General features: G+C 45.5%; 32 non-coding genes across 32 annotated transcripts; all 32 read right to left on the bottom strand.

Moving 5' to 3' along the window:
• Positions 1–1,080: 1,080 nt before the first annotated feature.
• trnaf-gaa (transfer RNA phenylalanine (anticodon GAA)) lies at positions 1,081–1,153 on the bottom strand. The gene has a single exon. It is a non-coding gene; the product is annotated as a tRNA-Phe (tRNA).
• An 82-nt stretch (positions 1,154–1,235) lies between these two features.
• On the bottom strand, positions 1,236–1,309 carry trnai-aau (transfer RNA isoleucine (anticodon AAU)). Its single transcript has one exon. It is a non-coding gene; the product is annotated as a tRNA-Ile (tRNA).
• Positions 1,310–1,772: 463 nt separating this feature from the next.
• trnaf-gaa (transfer RNA phenylalanine (anticodon GAA)) lies at positions 1,773–1,845 on the bottom strand. Its single transcript has one exon. It is a non-coding gene; the product is annotated as a tRNA-Phe (tRNA).
• A 70-nt stretch (positions 1,846–1,915) lies between these two features.
• On the bottom strand, positions 1,916–1,989 carry trnai-aau (transfer RNA isoleucine (anticodon AAU)). The gene has a single exon. It is a non-coding gene; the product is annotated as a tRNA-Ile (tRNA).
• A 442-nt stretch (positions 1,990–2,431) lies between these two features.
• Positions 2,432–2,504, bottom strand: trnaf-gaa (transfer RNA phenylalanine (anticodon GAA)). Its single transcript has one exon. It is a non-coding gene; the product is annotated as a tRNA-Phe (tRNA).
• An 82-nt stretch (positions 2,505–2,586) lies between these two features.
• On the bottom strand, positions 2,587–2,660 carry trnai-aau (transfer RNA isoleucine (anticodon AAU)). Its single transcript has one exon. It is a non-coding gene; the product is annotated as a tRNA-Ile (tRNA).
• A 457-nt stretch (positions 2,661–3,117) lies between these two features.
• On the bottom strand, positions 3,118–3,190 carry trnaf-gaa (transfer RNA phenylalanine (anticodon GAA)). The gene has a single exon. It is a non-coding gene; the product is annotated as a tRNA-Phe (tRNA).
• Positions 3,191–3,272: 82 nt separating this feature from the next.
• On the bottom strand, positions 3,273–3,346 carry trnai-aau (transfer RNA isoleucine (anticodon AAU)). The gene has a single exon. It is a non-coding gene; the product is annotated as a tRNA-Ile (tRNA).
• Positions 3,347–3,803: 457 nt separating this feature from the next.
• On the bottom strand, positions 3,804–3,876 carry trnaf-gaa (transfer RNA phenylalanine (anticodon GAA)). Its single transcript has one exon. It is a non-coding gene; the product is annotated as a tRNA-Phe (tRNA).
• An 82-nt stretch (positions 3,877–3,958) lies between these two features.
• On the bottom strand, positions 3,959–4,032 carry trnai-aau (transfer RNA isoleucine (anticodon AAU)). Its single transcript has one exon. It is a non-coding gene; the product is annotated as a tRNA-Ile (tRNA).
• Positions 4,033–4,495: 463 nt separating this feature from the next.
• Positions 4,496–4,568, bottom strand: trnaf-gaa (transfer RNA phenylalanine (anticodon GAA)). Its single transcript has one exon. It is a non-coding gene; the product is annotated as a tRNA-Phe (tRNA).
• A 70-nt stretch (positions 4,569–4,638) lies between these two features.
• trnai-aau (transfer RNA isoleucine (anticodon AAU)) lies at positions 4,639–4,712 on the bottom strand. The gene has a single exon. It is a non-coding gene; the product is annotated as a tRNA-Ile (tRNA).
• Positions 4,713–5,154: 442 nt separating this feature from the next.
• On the bottom strand, positions 5,155–5,227 carry trnaf-gaa (transfer RNA phenylalanine (anticodon GAA)). The gene has a single exon. It is a non-coding gene; the product is annotated as a tRNA-Phe (tRNA).
• An 82-nt stretch (positions 5,228–5,309) lies between these two features.
• Positions 5,310–5,383, bottom strand: trnai-aau (transfer RNA isoleucine (anticodon AAU)). The gene has a single exon. It is a non-coding gene; the product is annotated as a tRNA-Ile (tRNA).
• A 611-nt stretch (positions 5,384–5,994) lies between these two features.
• trnai-aau (transfer RNA isoleucine (anticodon AAU)) lies at positions 5,995–6,068 on the bottom strand. Its single transcript has one exon. It is a non-coding gene; the product is annotated as a tRNA-Ile (tRNA).
• Positions 6,069–6,525: 457 nt separating this feature from the next.
• On the bottom strand, positions 6,526–6,598 carry trnaf-gaa (transfer RNA phenylalanine (anticodon GAA)). The gene has a single exon. It is a non-coding gene; the product is annotated as a tRNA-Phe (tRNA).
• An 82-nt stretch (positions 6,599–6,680) lies between these two features.
• trnai-aau (transfer RNA isoleucine (anticodon AAU)) lies at positions 6,681–6,754 on the bottom strand. Its single transcript has one exon. It is a non-coding gene; the product is annotated as a tRNA-Ile (tRNA).
• Positions 6,755–7,211: 457 nt separating this feature from the next.
• On the bottom strand, positions 7,212–7,284 carry trnaf-gaa (transfer RNA phenylalanine (anticodon GAA)). Its single transcript has one exon. It is a non-coding gene; the product is annotated as a tRNA-Phe (tRNA).
• An 82-nt stretch (positions 7,285–7,366) lies between these two features.
• Positions 7,367–7,440, bottom strand: trnai-aau (transfer RNA isoleucine (anticodon AAU)). The gene has a single exon. It is a non-coding gene; the product is annotated as a tRNA-Ile (tRNA).
• A 457-nt stretch (positions 7,441–7,897) lies between these two features.
• Positions 7,898–7,970, bottom strand: trnaf-gaa (transfer RNA phenylalanine (anticodon GAA)). The gene has a single exon. It is a non-coding gene; the product is annotated as a tRNA-Phe (tRNA).
• An 82-nt stretch (positions 7,971–8,052) lies between these two features.
• On the bottom strand, positions 8,053–8,126 carry trnai-aau (transfer RNA isoleucine (anticodon AAU)). Its single transcript has one exon. It is a non-coding gene; the product is annotated as a tRNA-Ile (tRNA).
• A 457-nt stretch (positions 8,127–8,583) lies between these two features.
• trnaf-gaa (transfer RNA phenylalanine (anticodon GAA)) lies at positions 8,584–8,657 on the bottom strand. The gene has a single exon. It is a non-coding gene; the product is annotated as a tRNA-Phe (tRNA).
• Positions 8,658–8,739: 82 nt separating this feature from the next.
• trnai-aau (transfer RNA isoleucine (anticodon AAU)) lies at positions 8,740–8,813 on the bottom strand. Its single transcript has one exon. It is a non-coding gene; the product is annotated as a tRNA-Ile (tRNA).
• A 457-nt stretch (positions 8,814–9,270) lies between these two features.
• On the bottom strand, positions 9,271–9,343 carry trnaf-gaa (transfer RNA phenylalanine (anticodon GAA)). Its single transcript has one exon. It is a non-coding gene; the product is annotated as a tRNA-Phe (tRNA).
• An 82-nt stretch (positions 9,344–9,425) lies between these two features.
• On the bottom strand, positions 9,426–9,499 carry trnai-aau (transfer RNA isoleucine (anticodon AAU)). Its single transcript has one exon. It is a non-coding gene; the product is annotated as a tRNA-Ile (tRNA).
• A 457-nt stretch (positions 9,500–9,956) lies between these two features.
• Positions 9,957–10,029, bottom strand: trnaf-gaa (transfer RNA phenylalanine (anticodon GAA)). Its single transcript has one exon. It is a non-coding gene; the product is annotated as a tRNA-Phe (tRNA).
• Positions 10,030–10,111: 82 nt separating this feature from the next.
• Positions 10,112–10,185, bottom strand: trnai-aau (transfer RNA isoleucine (anticodon AAU)). The gene has a single exon. It is a non-coding gene; the product is annotated as a tRNA-Ile (tRNA).
• Positions 10,186–10,636: 451 nt separating this feature from the next.
• On the bottom strand, positions 10,637–10,709 carry trnaf-gaa (transfer RNA phenylalanine (anticodon GAA)). The gene has a single exon. It is a non-coding gene; the product is annotated as a tRNA-Phe (tRNA).
• Positions 10,710–10,791: 82 nt separating this feature from the next.
• trnai-aau (transfer RNA isoleucine (anticodon AAU)) lies at positions 10,792–10,865 on the bottom strand. The gene has a single exon. It is a non-coding gene; the product is annotated as a tRNA-Ile (tRNA).
• Positions 10,866–11,322: 457 nt separating this feature from the next.
• trnaf-gaa (transfer RNA phenylalanine (anticodon GAA)) lies at positions 11,323–11,395 on the bottom strand. The gene has a single exon. It is a non-coding gene; the product is annotated as a tRNA-Phe (tRNA).
• An 82-nt stretch (positions 11,396–11,477) lies between these two features.
• On the bottom strand, positions 11,478–11,551 carry trnai-aau (transfer RNA isoleucine (anticodon AAU)). The gene has a single exon. It is a non-coding gene; the product is annotated as a tRNA-Ile (tRNA).
• A 457-nt stretch (positions 11,552–12,008) lies between these two features.
• Positions 12,009–12,082, bottom strand: trnaf-gaa (transfer RNA phenylalanine (anticodon GAA)). Its single transcript has one exon. It is a non-coding gene; the product is annotated as a tRNA-Phe (tRNA).
• Between the last annotated feature and the right edge of the window lie 204 nt (positions 12,083–12,286).

The following is a 12,286-nucleotide window of genomic DNA, read 5'->3' as shown; positions in this document are numbered from 1 at the left end:
CCAACAGCATAGCCTGACAAGACTGGACCCTCTTGATTGCTCCTTCTGGCAACTCCAACCAGCTGGGGAATTAGCTCTAATGGTAGAGTGCTTGCTTAGCGTGTGAGCGGTACTGGGATCGAAGCCTGCATTCTCTGAATCACATGGTTTTTGAGGATCCAAAAAAGCTCCAGTTCACACTTCATGCAGCTTTGTCATTCGACAACCGACTGTCATGTAACAATAACAAGCAACATTCATTTGACCCTGATGTCACAATGTCAGATGAAAAGAAAGACATGACTTACTTTCAGAGGAGCAGCGTAGCACACACGATTGACACCCACAAACAAAGCTGTGGGAAGTTTCCTTGAAGCCAAAGTACAGCATAAAGAAGGAACAACATCTATTGCCAAAACCTGAGATTGAAACAGGAACCTTTTAGATTTTCAGTTTAACAGTCTCCAAACTGCGCTATTTCGGCAAGCCACTAAAGTTAATTCTGTGGCACCCTTGAGGATACACATGCAAGTGACTCACAATGTTGACCCTCAAAGTGTACCTCATGGCCAGTATGGGGATCTACGCATAGACGTTGGAATTATTAGCACTACGCTCTAACGAACTTAGCAAACCGGCCGATAAATACAGAGCACAATATTTGCGATGTACCGAGCATCTGCAAGTGCTGGCGCATAACCTAACAAGACCACCAACAGCATAGCCTGACAAGGCTGGACACTCTTGGTTACTCATTGTGGCAACTCCAACCGCCTAGGGAATTAGCTCAAATGGTAGAGTGCTTGCTTAGCATGCGAGACGTACTGGGATATGCCCGCATTCTCCAAAAACACGTTCTTTTTGAGGATCCAAGATTCCTCCAGTTCACACTTCATGCAGCTTTCTCTTACGAAAACCTACTGTCATGTAACAATCACAAGCAACTTTCATGTGAGACTAAGGTCACAATTTCACATGAAGAAGAAACACATTACTTACATTCACAGGAGCAGCGTAGCACACACTATTCAGGCCCACAAACACAGCTGTGGGAACTTTCCTCAAAGCCAAAGCCAAACACAAAGAAGGGACAACATCTAATGATGAAACACGGGATCGAACCAGGGACCTTTAGATCTTCAGTCTAACGCTCTCCCAACTGAGCTATTTCGGCTAGCTGCTAAGACTCATTCTGTGACACTCATGACCATACACATGCAAGTGACTCACAATTTTCACACTCAAAATATAATCTATGGCCAGTATGGAGATCGAACCCACGACCTTGGCGTTATTAGCACCACGCTCTAACCAACTGAGCTAAACAGCCACTAGCTGCGCAGAACAATTGTTGAGATGCACCGAGCATCTGCAATTGCTGGCGTGTACACTAACAAGTCCACCAACAGCATAGCCTGACAAGACTGGACCCTCTTGGTTGCTCATAGTGGCAAGTCCACACAACTGGGGAATTAGCTCAAATGGTAGAGTGCTTGCTTAGCATGCGAGAGGTAGTGGGATCGATGCCCACGTTCTCCAAAAACTCTTCCTTTTTGAGGATCCAAGAATGCTCCAGTTCACACTTCATGTAGCTTTCTCTTACGAAAACCTACTGTCATGTAACAATCACAAGCAACTTTCATGTCAAACTAAGGTCACAATTTCACATGAAAAAGAAAGACATTACTTACATTCACAGGAGCAGCGTAGCACACACCATTCAGGCCCACAAACACAGCTATGGGAACTTTCCTCAAAGCCAAAGCAGAACACAAAGAAGGTACAACATCTAATGCCGAAACCCAGGATCGAACCAAGGACCTTTAGAACTTCAGTCTAATGCTCTCCCAACTGAGCTATTTCGGCTAGCTGCTAAGACTCATTCTGTGACACTCATGCAAGTGACTCACAATTTTCACACTCAAACTATAATCGATGGCCAGTATGGGGATCGAACCCACGACCTTGGCGTTATTAGCACCACACTCTAACCAACTGAGCTAACCAGCACAATTGTTGAGATGCACCGAGCATCTGCAATTGCTGGCGTGTACACTAACAAGTCCACCAACAGCATAGCCTGACAAGACTGGACCCTCTTGGTTGCTCATAGTGGCAAGTCCACACAACTGGGGAATTAGCTTAAATGGTAGAGTGCTTGCTTAGCATGCGAGAGGTAGTGGGATCGATGCCCACATTCTCCAAAAACACTTTCTTTTTGAGGATCCAAGAATGCTCCAGTTCACACTTCATGCAGCTTTCTCTTACGAAAACCTACTGTCATGTAACAATCACAAGCAACTTTCATGTCAGACTAAGGTCACAATTTCACATGAAAAAGAAAGACATTACTTACATTCACAGGAGCAGCGTAGCACACACCATTCAGGCCCACAAACACAACTGTGGGAACTTTCCTCAAATCCAAAGACAAAGAAGGGACAACATAGAATGCCAAAACCCGGGATTTAACCATTGACCTTTAGATCTTCAGTCTAACGCTCTCCCAACTGAGCTATTTCGGCTAGCTGTAAAGACTCATTCTGTGACACTCATGACGATACACATGCAAGTGACTCACAATTTTCACACTCAAAATATAATCAATGGCCAGTATGGGGATCCAACCCACGACCTTGGCGTTATTAGCACCACGCTCTAACCAACTGAGCTAACCAGCCACTAGCTACGCAGCACAATTGTTGAGATGCACCGAGCATCTGCAATTGCTGGCGTGTACACTAACAAGTCCACCAACAGCATAGCCTGACAAGACTGGACCCTCATGGTTGCTCATAGTGGCAAGTCCACAGAACTGGGGAATTAGCTCAAATGGTAGAGTGCTTGCTTAGCATGCGAGAGGTAGTGGGATCGATGCCCACATTCTCCAAAAACACTTTCTTTTTGAGGATCCAAGAATGCTCCAGTTCACACTTCATGCAGCTTTCTCTTACGAAAACCTACTGTCATGTAACAATCACAAGCAACTTTCATGTCAGACTAAGGTCACAATTTCACATGAAAAAGAAAGACATTACTTACATTCACAGGAGCAGCGTAGCACACACCATTCAGGCCCACAAACACAACTGTGGGAACTTTCCTCAAATCCAAAGACAAAGAAGGGACAACATAGAATGCCAAAACCCGGGATTTAACCATTGACCTTTAGATCTTCAGTCTAACGCTCTCCCAACTGAGCTATTTCGGCTAGCTGCAAAGACTCATTCTGTGACACTCATGACGATACACATGCAAGTGACTCACAATTTTCACACTCAAAATATAATCGATGGCCAGTATGGGGATCCAGCACACGACCTTGGCGTTATTAGCACCACGCTCTAACCAACTGAGCTAACCAGCCACTAGCTGCGCAGCACAATTGTTGAGATGCACCGAGCATCTGCAATTACTGGCGTGTACACTAACAAGTCCACCAACAGCATAGCCTGACAAGACTGGACCCTCTTGGTTGCTCATAGTGGCAAGTCCACAGAACTGGGGAATTAGCTCAAATGGTAGAGTGCTTGCTTAGCATGCGAGAGGTAGTGGGATCGATGCCCACATTCTCCAAAAACACTTTCTTTTTGAGGATCCAAGAATGCTCCAGTTCACACTTCATGCAGCTTTCTCTTACGAAAACCTACTGTCATGTAACAATCACAAGCAACTTTCATGTCAGACTAAGGTCACAATTTCACATGAAAGAGATAGACGTTACTTACATTCACAGGAGCAGCGTAGCACACACGATTCAGGCCCACAAACACAGCTGTGGGAACTTTCCTCAAATCCAAAGACAAAGAAGGGACAACATATAATGCCGAAACCCGGGATCAAACCAGGGACCTTTAGATCTTCAGTCTAACGCTCTCCCAACTGAGCGATTTCGGCTAGCTGCTAAGACCCATTCTGTGACACTCATGACGATACACATGCAAGTGACTCACAATTTTCACACTCAAAATATAATCGATGGCCAGTATGGGGATCCAACCCACGACCTTGGCGTTATTAGCACCACGCTCTAACCAACTGAGCTAACCAGCCACTAGCTACGCAGCACAATTGTTGAGATGCACCGAGCATCTGCAATTGCTGGCGTGTACACTAACAAGTCCACCAACAGCATAGCCTGACAAGACTGGACCCTCTTGGGTGCTCTTAGTGGCAAGTCCACACAACTGGGGAAGTAGATCAATTAGTAGAGTGCTTGCTTAGCATGCGAGAGGTAGTGGGATCGATGCCCACGTTCTCCAAAAACTCTTCCTTTTTGAGGATCCAAGAATGCTCCAGTTCACACTTCATGTAGCTTTCTCTTACGAAAACCTACTGTCATGTAACAATCACAAGCAACTTTCATGTCAAACTAAGGTCACAATTTCACATGAAAAAGAAAGACATTACTTACATTCACAGGAGCAGCGTAGCACACACGATTCAGGCCCACAAACACAGCTATGGGAACTTTCCTCAAAGCCAAAGCAGAACACAAAGAAGGTACAACATCTAATGCCGAAACCCAGGATCGAACCAAGGACCTTTAGAACTTCAGTCTAATGCTCTCCCAACCGAGCTATTTCAGCTAGCTGCTAAGACTCATTCTGTGACACTCATGCAAGTGACTCACAATTTTCACACTCAAACTATAATCGATGGCCAGTATGGGGATCGAACCCACGACCTTGGCGTTATTAGCACCACACTCTAACCAACTGAGCTAACCAGCACAATTGTTGAGATGCACCGAGCATCTGCAATTGCTGGCGTGTACACTAACAAGTCCACCAACAGCATAGCCTGACAAGACTGGACCCTCTTGGTTGCTCATAGTGGCAAGTCCACACAACTGGGGAATTAGCTTAAATGTTAGAGTGCTTGCTTAGCATGCGAGAGGTATTGGGATCGATGCCCACATTCTCCAAAAACACTTTCTTTTTGAGGATCCAAGAATGCTCCAGTTCACACTTCATGCAGCTTTCTCTTACGAAAACCTACTGTCATGTAACAATCACAAGCAACTTTCATGTCAGACTAAGGTCACAATTTCACATGAAAAAGAAAGACATTACTTACATTCACAGGAGCAGCGTAGCACACACCATTCAGGCCCACAAACACAACTGTGGGAACTTTCCTCAAATCCAAAGACAAAGAAGGGACAACATAGAATGCCAAAACCCGGGATTTAACCATTGACCTTTAGATCTTCAGTCTAACGCTCTCCCAACTGAGCTATTTCGGCTAGCTGTAAAGACTCATTCTGTGACACTCATGACGATACACATGCAAGTGACTCACAATTTTCACACTCAAAATATAATCGATGGCCAGTATGGGGATCCAACCCACGACCTTGGCGTTATTAGCACCACGCTCTAACCAACTGAGCTAACCAGCCACTAGCTACGCAGCACAATTGTTGAGATGCACCGAGCATCTGCAATTGCTGGCGTGTACACTAACAAGTCCACCAACAGCATAGCCTGACAAGACTGGACCCTCTTGGTTGCTCATAGTGGCAAGTCCACAGAACTGGGGAATTAGCTCAAATGGTAGAGTGCTTGCTTAGCATGCGAGAGGTAGTGGGATCGATGCCCACATTCTCCAAAAACACTTTCTTTTTGAGGATCCAAGAATGCTCCAGTTCACACTTCATGCAGCTTTCTCTTACGAAAACCTACTGTCATGTAACAATCACAAGCAACTTTCATGTCAGACTAAGGTCACAATTTCACATGAAAAAGAAAGACATTACTTACATTCACAGGAGCAGCGTAGCACACACCATTCAGGCCCACAAACACAGCTGTGGGAACTTTCCTAAAATCCAAAGACAAAGAAGGGACAACATAGAATGCCAAAACCCGGGATTAACCATTGACCTTTAGATCTTCAGTCTAACGCTCTCCCAACTGAGCTATTTCGGCTAGCTGCAAAGACTCATTCTGTGACACTCATGACGATACACATGCAAGTGACTCACAATTTTCACACTCAAAATATAATCGATGGCCAGTATGGGGATCCAGCACACGACCTTGGCGTTATTAGCACCACGCTCTAACCAACTGAGCTAACCAGCCACTAGCTGCGCAGCACAATTGTTGAGATGCACCGAGCATCTGCAATTGCTGGCGTGTACACTAACAAGTCCACCAACAGCATAGCCTGACAAGACTGGACCCTCTTGGTTGCTCATAGTGGCAAGTCCACAGAACTGGGGAATTAGCTCAAATGGTAGAGTGCTTGCTTAGCATGCGAGAGGTAGTGGGATCGATGCCCACATTCTCCAAAAACACTTTCTTTTTGAGGATCCAAGAATGCTCCAGTTCACACTTCATGCAGCTTTCTCTTACGAAAACCTACTGTCATGTAACAATCACAAGCAACTTTCATGTCAGACTAAGGTCACAATTTCACATGAAAAAGATAGACGTTACTTACATTCACAGGAGCAGCGTAGCACACACGATTCAGGCCCACAAACACAGCTGTGGGAACTTTCCTCAAATCCAAAGACAAAGAAGGGACAACATATAATGCCGAAACCCGGGATCAAACCAGGGACCTTTAGATCTTCAGTCTAACGCTCTCCCAACTGAGCGATTTCGGCTAGCTGCTAAGACCCATTCTGTGACACTCATGACGATACACATGCAAGTGACTCACAATTTTCACACTCAAAATATAATCGATGGCCAGTATGGGGATCCAACCCACGACCTTGGCGTTATTAGCACCACGCTCTAACCAACTGAGCTAACCAGCCACTAGCTACGCAGCACAATTGTTGAGATGCACCGAGCATCTGCAATTGCTGGCGTGTACACTAACAAGTCCACCAACAGCATAGCCTGACAAGACTGGACCCTCTTGGGTGCTCTTAGTGGCAAGTCCACACAACTGGGGAAGTACATCAATTAGTAGAGTGCTTGCTTAGCATGCGAGAGGTAGTGGGATCGATGCCCACATTCTCCAAAAACACTTTCTTTTTGAGGATCCAAGAATGCTCCAGTTCACACTTCATGCAGCTTTCTCTTACGAAAACCTACTGTCATGTAACAATCACAAGCAACTTTCATGTCAGACTAAGGTCACAATTTCACATGAAAAAGAAAGACATTACTTACATTCACAGGAGCAGCGTAGCACACACCATTCAGGCCCACAAACACAGCTGTGGGAACTTTCCTCAAATCCAAAGACAAAGAAGGGACAACATAGAATGCCGAAACCCGGGATCGAACCAGGGACCTTTAGATCTTCAGTCTAACGCTCTCCCAACTGAGCTATTTCGGCTAGCTGCTAAGACTCATTCTGTGACACTCATGACGATACACATGCAAGTGACTCACAATTTTCACACTCAAAATATAATCGATGGCCAGTATGGGGATCCAACCCACGACCTTGGCGTTATTAGCACCACGCTCTAACCAACTGAGCTAACCAGCCACTAGCTACGCAGCACAATTGTTGAGATGCACCGAGCATCTGCAATTGCTGGCGTGTACACTAACAAGTCCACCAACAGCATAGCCTGACAAGACTGGACCCTCTTTGTTGCTCCTAGTGGCAAGTCCACACAACTGGGGAATTAGCTCAAATGGTAGAGTGCTTGTTTAGCATGCGAGAGGTAGTGGGATCGATGCCCACATTCTCCAAAAACACTTTCTTTTTGAGGATCCAAGAATGCTCCAGTTCACACTTCATGCAGCTTTCTCTTACGAAAACCTACTGTCATGTAACAATCACAAGCAACTTTCATGTCAGACTAAGGTCACAATTTCACATGAAAAAGAAAGACATTACTTACATTCACAGGAGCAGCGTAGCACACACGATTCAGGCCCACAAACACAGCTGTGGGAACTTTCCTCAAATCCAAAGACAAAGAAGGGACAACATATAACGCCGAAACCCGGGATCGAATCAGAGACCTTTAGATCTTCAGTCCAACGCTCTCCCAACTGAGCTATTTCGGCTAGCTGCTAAGACTCATTCTGTGACACTCATGACGATACACATGCAAGTGACTCACAATTTTCACACTCAAAATATAATCGATGGCCAGTATGGGGATCCAACCCACGACCTTGGCGTTATTAGCACCACGCTCTAACCAACTGAGCTAACCAGCCACTAGCTATGCAGCACAATTGTTGAGATGCACCGAGCATCTGCAATTGCTGGCGTGTACACTAACAAGTCCACCAACAGCATAGCCTGACAAGACTGGACCCTCTTGGTTGCTCATAGTGGCAAGTCCACACAACTGGGGAATTAGCTCAAATGGTAGAGTGCTTGCTTAGCATGCGAGAGGTAGTGGGATCGATGCCCACATTCTCCAAAAACACTTTCTTTTTGAGGATCCAAGAATGCTCCAGTTCACACTTCATGCAGCTTTCTCTTATGAAAACCTACTGTCATGTAACAATCACAAGCAACTTTCATGTCAGACTAAGGTCACAATTTCACATGAAAAAGAAAGACATTACTTACATTCACAGGAGCAGCGTAGCACACACGATTCAGGCCCACAAACACAGCTGTGGGAACTTTCCTCAAATCCAAAGACAAAGAAGGGACAACATAGAATGCCGAAAACCCAGGATCAAACCAGGGACCTTTAGATCTTCAGTCTAACGCTCTCCCAACTGAGCTATTTCGGCTAGCTGCTAAGACTCATTCTGTGACACTCATGACGATACACATGCAAGTGACTCACAATTTTCACACTCAAAATATAATCGATGGCCAGTATGGGGATCCAACCCACGACCTTGGCGTTATTTGCACCACGCTCTAACCAACTGAGCTAACCAGCCACTAGCTACGCAGCACAATTGTTGAGATGCACCGAGCATCTGCAATTGCTGGCGTGTACACTAACAAGTCCACCAACAGCATAGCCTGACAAGACTGGACCCTCTTGGGTGCTCTTAGTGGCAAGTCCACACAACTGGGGAAGTAGATCAATTAGTAGAGTGCTTGCTTAGCATGCGAGAGGTAGTGGGATCGATGCCCACATTCTCCAAAAACACTTTCTTTTTGAGGATCCAAGAATGCTCCAGTTCACACTTCATGCAGCTTTCTCTTACGAAAACCTACTGTCATGTAACAATCACAAGCAACTTTCATGTCAGACTAAGGTCACAATTTCACATGAAAAAGAAAGACATTACTTACATTCACAGGAGCAGCGTAGCACACACCATTCAGGCCCACAAACACAACTGTGGGAACTTTCCTCAAATCCAAAGACAAAGAAGGGACAACATAGAATGCCGAAACCCGGGATCGAACCAGGGACCTTTAGATCTTCAGTCTAACGCTCTCCCAACTGAGCTATTTCGGCTAGCTGCAAAGACTCATTCTGTGACACTCATGACGATACACATGCAAGTGACTCACAATTTTCACACTCAAAATATAATCGATGGCCAGTATGGGGATCCAACCCACGACCTTGGCGTTATTAGCACCACGCTCTAACCAACTGAGCTAACCAGCCACTAGCTACGCAGCACAATTGTTGAGATGCACCGAGCATCTGCAATTGCTGGCGTGTACACTAACAAGTCCACCAACAGCATAGCCTGACAAGACTGGACCCTCTTTGTTGCTCCTAGTGGCAAGTCCACACAACTGGGGAATAAGCTCAAATGGTAGAGTGCTTGTTTAGCATGCGAGAGGTAGTGGGATCGATGCCCACATTCTCCAAAAACACTTTCTTTTTGAGGATCCAAGAATGCTCCAGTTCACACTTCATGCAGCTTTCTCTTACGAAAACCTACTGTCATGTAACAATCACAAGCAACTTTCATGTCAGACTAAGGTCACAATTTCACATGAAAAAGAAAGACATTACTTACATTCACAGGAGCAGCGTAGCACACACGATTCAGGCCCACAAACACAGCTGTGGGAACTTTCCTCAAATCCAAAGACAAAGAAGGGACAACATATAACGCCGAAACCCGGGATCGAATCAGAGACCTTTAGATCTTCAGTCCAACGCTCTCCCAACTGAGCTATTTCGGCTAGCTGCTAAGACTCATTCTGTGACACTCATGACGATACACATGCAAGTGACTCACAATTTTCACACTCAAAATATAATCGATGGCCAGTATGGGGATCCAACCCACGACCTTGGCGTTATTAGCACCACGCTCTAACCAACTGAGCTAACCAGCCACTAGCTATGCAGCACAATTGTTGAGATGCACCGAGCATCTGCAATTGGTGGCATGTACACTAACAAGTCCACCAACAGCATAGCCTGACAAGACTGGACCCTCTTGGTTGCTCATAGTGGCAAGTCCACACAACTGGGGAATTAGCTCAAATGGTAGAGTGCTTGCTTAGCATGCGAGAGGTAGTGGGATGGATGCCCACATTCTCCAGAAACACTTTTTTTTTGAGGATCCAAGAATGCTCCAGTTCACACTTCATGCAGCTTTCTCTTATGAAAACCTACTGTCATGTAACAATCACAAGCAACTTTCATGTCAGACTAAGGTCACAATTTCACATGAAAAAGAAAGACATTACTTACATTCACAGGAGCAGCGTAGCACACACCATTCAGGCCCACAAACACAGCTGTGGGAACTTTCCTCAAATCCAAAGAAGGGAAAACATAGAATGCCGAAACCCAGGATCAAACCAGGGACCTTTAGAGCTTCAGTCTAACGCTCTCCCAACTGAGCTATTTCAGCTAGCTGCTAAGACTCATTCTGTGACACTCATGACGATACACATGCAAGTGACTCACAATTTTCACACTCAAAATATAATCGATGGCCAGTATGGGGATCCAACCCACGACCTTGGCGTTATTTGCACCACGCTCTAACCAACTGAGCTAACCAGCCACTAGCTACGCAGCACAATTGTTGAGATGCACCGAGCATCTGCAATTGCTGGCGTGTACACTAACAAGTCCACCAACAGCATAGCCTGACAAGACTGGACCCTCTTGGGTGCTCATAGTGGCAAGTCCACACAACTGGGGAAGTAGATCAATTGGTAGAGTGCTTGCTTAGCATGCGAGAGGTAGTGGGATCGATGCCCACATTCTCCAAAAACACTTTCTTTTTGAGGATCCAAGAATGCTCCAGTTCACACTTCATGCAGCTTTCTCTTACGAAAACCTACTGTCATGTAACAATGACAAGCAACTTTCATGTCAGACTAAGGTCACAATTTCACATGAAAAAGAAAGACATTACTTACATTCACAGGAGCAGCGTAGCACACACCATTCAGGCCCACAAACACAGCTGTGGGAACTTTCCTCAAATCCAAAGACAAAGAAGGGACAACATATAATGCCGAAACCCGGGATCGAACCAGGGACCTTTAGATCTTCAGTCTAACGCTCTCCCAACTGAGCTATTTCGGCTAGCTGCAAAGACTCATTCTGTGACACTCATGACGATACACATGCAAGTGACTCACAATTTTCACACTCAAAATATAATCGATGGCCAGTATGGGGATCCAACCCACGACCTTGGCGTTATTAGCACCACACTCTAACCAACTGAGCTAACCAGCCACTAGCTATGCAGCACAATTGTTGAGATGCACCGAGCATCTGCAATTGCTGGCGTGTACACTAACAAGTCCACCAACAGCATAGCCTGACAAGACTGGACCCTCTTGGTTGCTCATAGTGGCAAGTCCACACAACTGGGGAATTAGCTCAAATGGTAGAGTGCTTGCTTAGCATGCGAGAGGTAGTGGGATGGATGCCCACATTCTCCAAAAACACTTTCTTTTTGAGGATCCAAGAATGCTCCAGTTCACACTTCATGCAGCTTTCTCTTACGAAAACCTACTGTCATGTAACAATCACAAGCAACTTTCATGTCAGACTAAGGTCACAATTTCACATGAAAAAGAAAGACATTACTTACATTCACAGGAGCAGCGTAGCACACACGATTCAGGCCCAGAAACACAGCTGTAGGAACTTTCCTCAAATCCAAAGACAAAGAAGGGACAACACATAATGCCGAAACCCAGGGATCGAACCAGGGACCTTTAGATCTTCAGTCTAACGCTCTCCCAACTGAGCTATTTCGGCTAGCTGCTAAGACTCATTCTGTGACACTCATGACGATACACATGCAAGTGACTCACAATTTTCACACTCAAAATATAATCGATGGCCAGTATGGGGATCCAACCCATGACCTTGGCGTTATTAGCACCACGCTCTACACCAACTGCATAACCAGCCACTAGCTATGCAGCACAATTGTTAGATGCACCGAGCATCTGCAATTGC

This window comes from Salmo trutta, chromosome 34, assembly GCF_901001165.1.
Source record: "Salmo trutta chromosome 34, fSalTru1.1, whole genome shotgun sequence".
Classification (NCBI taxonomy): Eukaryota; Metazoa; Chordata; class Actinopteri; order Salmoniformes; family Salmonidae; genus Salmo; species Salmo trutta.
Note: the sequence above shows the minus strand (reverse complement) of the source record. Positions and strands in the feature narration are given on the sequence as shown.